This window comes from Pteropus vampyrus, unplaced genomic scaffold (genome assembly GCF_000151845.1).
Source record: "Pteropus vampyrus isolate Shadow unplaced genomic scaffold, Pvam_2.0 Scaffold167, whole genome shotgun sequence".
NCBI classification, from domain to species: Eukaryota; Metazoa; Chordata; class Mammalia; order Chiroptera; family Pteropodidae; genus Pteropus; species Pteropus vampyrus.
In genome coordinates this window covers 2812118-2815132 of record NW_011888948.1, presented here as the reverse complement: position 1 = coordinate 2815132, position 3015 = coordinate 2812118, and the positions used below count along the sequence as shown (strand labels likewise).

Below are 3015 nucleotides of genomic sequence, written 5' to 3'. Positions count from 1 at the left end.
ATGAGGTGTCAAGTGGTTTCAACTTGAGTGGCTCTGTGGACTGGGGTACAGCCAGGCTGGGAGGGAGATGATGACAGTGAAGTGTGGGGTCACAGACAGAGTGTACACAGAGCATGGTGTACACATGTGACCCAACAGGGACAATCGGCATCCCAAATGGGGTATGAGCTCATCTAGACCTCACTCAGATCCATGCCAAGCCTGCAGGGTGACTGATCTCCTGCCTCCCTAATACTGTGTCTGTCTTCCTCTCTATAGAGAGGCCATGCTCCAAAGTTCAGGAAAGAGAAACAGAGATCTATATATATTACTCATTTCCAACATAGCTCTCTATTATGTACAACTTAGTAATGGCTGCAGGTTCTAGTAATAAACTATAAAATATATATCTGAATATTTTAAATTTAATTCTCTTTTAAAGCTCTCACAGAGCAATCATGCAGTAAAGAGTCAGATTAATTCTAACAGCTTGATGGCAAGTGAGGGTAATGTGGGAGAGGACAGTGAAGTGACAAGTGGTACAACTGCCACGTACGTGCACACATGCATACAACCTTGGGGTATGGTCACATGGGCTGATCTGGTCTGATGTCTCAGGTGATGGCTGTCATGTACTGTGGCTGACTGGGGAACACCCACTGCTTCCCAATGCTACAGCAGCAGAATCATCTCTAGGAAGCGCCGTCCCATTCCCAGGAAGCATGCCGGGTCAAGGTCAGTGTTAGGGGTGGTCAGGGCTGGGAGTACTTTTCCCAGTTAGAAAGAAAAGTAATTAATGATCATGAGGGAAAAAAATTGCTTTTCTGGAAAAGGGTGAAAAATAGGAAGGATTTCAAATACTACCACCAAAAAATTGTCAAATCAGAAGTGAACAAGACACTGTGGAGATGGGGCTTAAACAGGGATGGAAACTAATTGGCCTGCTTATCTGCAAGGCTTTATTTAACCTGGTGATCCCCAAGAGACTTAGTGGAGAGGTGAGAGTTGACGTAAAGTGCTGAGAATGGAGCAGGCACATAACACATGCTTGCCCACTCATTTAAATTCTATTTTTACAGGTGAAAATAAGATTTTTAAAAAAGGACTTCAATATCCTGAGTTGAGTCACTATACATAAGAATATTTTGCTTTATCAAGTTTGATTGGATTCCCTTAAAATTAGAGTTTTTCAAGTTGATTTTCTACAGCCCTTTTTTCACATTCCCAACAGAAACACAGCATGAGCTGTAGGATTCAGTACCTTTTATATCTCAGATCACACAGATCTAGTATGAAAGTATGCAGAGTGTTCTAGTTTTTAACGGGGAAGAAAATACAGATGGTAAGGAATAGAGCAGGATACAATCTCGTAGTAATGAACGTGTTTAAGTTCAGAGGTGATGTCACATGGAAAAACACATCTTAAAGATACTTATTTTGAAGGACATAGGGTTTTTTGTTTTTAAATATTATGAGTGAGGGAGAGCTGGGTCAATAACATTAAAACATAAAAAGCTCAGAAGGTTCCAACTAAAGTAGAAATGGTCCAGGCACTGACGGTTGAAGCTCTGAGTTATAATAATCTACTTTCATGATGACAATGGTTGGGAACAGCTTTCAGAGTTTTTTAACGTGGGAAAGAGAGAAAACTGAGGCAGAAACACAAACTCATTTCTACTCAATAAGAACATGAATAAGTTAGACATTACATATAGATCATTCTTTAGGTGATTCAAGAAGTCAGCTGTTAAATCCACATGAATGGTTTCCCAAAGCTCTCAACTGAAGAGGATTTATATGAAAGCAGAAACACTGTGAATAAACGTAAACACGCACATTCTGGGGAAGAGCAGATGAAGGTGAGGGTAGACAGATACACAGAGAAGAAAAAGATCCATGCCCAAGTGAAGAAAACATGGAAACTGCTTTATAATGACCCAAAACACCCTGAACAGACATTTCCCTTATTTCTCCGACACACAAAGTAACAATTAAAATGAACTGTTGAAAAATATAAAAATTAAACACAGCAGTTTTCAGTATACACAAAACAATGTAGCACAGCCAAACTGTATAAACCATTTGTTAAAAAAATATCTCCTTTTATATTGTATGAACAAGTTGAAAGAGTCCTCTCCAAGTGTTCATTCACGAGCTCACCACTGTGTGCGCAGGTAACAGGCACACTCAGCTAGGTTCTTTAGCTTCTCACACGTCTGCTTTACACCTCCAGTGACAATCTGGATTGAACCGTTTCTTGAGTAAATACTATCTGATGCCTGGGAGTGTCATCAAGACACTACTGGGGTCATATCCCACAACTGTAAAAAAGAAAAAGAAGATCTACAATAAACTAAAATAAAATTGTGTTGATGATAAACAGACCTTACAAGTGAATTCAAGTGACTTTTTCAATTTAATAAGCAACTGAATACTATACTATATTAACAACTTCAAAATCTGTAAAATAGTATCTTCCCATCAAAAAGTACAACATAAACCTCAAAAACATGAATATGGCAACTGGAAATGTTAATCCAGCTACAAAGAATACAGGCATATTAGTCATTTAAAAGACCGAATGGGTACCAGGGATGTGCTATGTACAGCCAGTGCCCGGCATGGAGTGTTGCATGTAATAGGTTGTCAAAAATGCTCACTGCCGAGGGTAATCTGAGCAGATTTCATACAGTCTTGGTGCTCCTGTGTGTTTACACAGGGCCAAAGATGGAAAACTCCTAAAATAAGATAGCGTCCTACCTTAATAACCTTGTCAGTTCCCGAGGTCAGTAACCACCCTCTGGTTGCATCAAAATGCACATGCACAATGTTATGTTTACTGTCATGGAAGGTAGCCGTGGGCGCACGTCTGGAAGAAGCAAAGAAAGTTTCCAAGACTGAAAGGTGGTGACAAATGAATGAAGAATAACCAGGGTGACGTTAAGCTCTAATTTTTAACCAAATGGCTAAAACTGTTTCATTGTTAGAAATGCTGCTCAGATCTACCTTTATTCTCTGGTGACTTGGTATGATTTT

At 39.6% G+C, this 3015-nt stretch overlaps 1 long non-coding RNA gene across 1 annotated transcript; it reads right to left on the bottom strand.

The window, feature by feature from the left end:
• Positions 1–386: 386 nt before the first annotated feature.
• On the bottom strand, positions 387–2999 carry LOC111745842. Its single transcript, XR_002782812.1, has 2 exons — positions 2740–2999; positions 387–2300 (listed from the first exon to the last, which is right to left on the bottom strand). It is a non-coding gene; the product is annotated as an uncharacterized LOC111745842 (long non-coding RNA).
• Between the last annotated feature and the right edge of the window lie 16 nt (positions 3000–3015).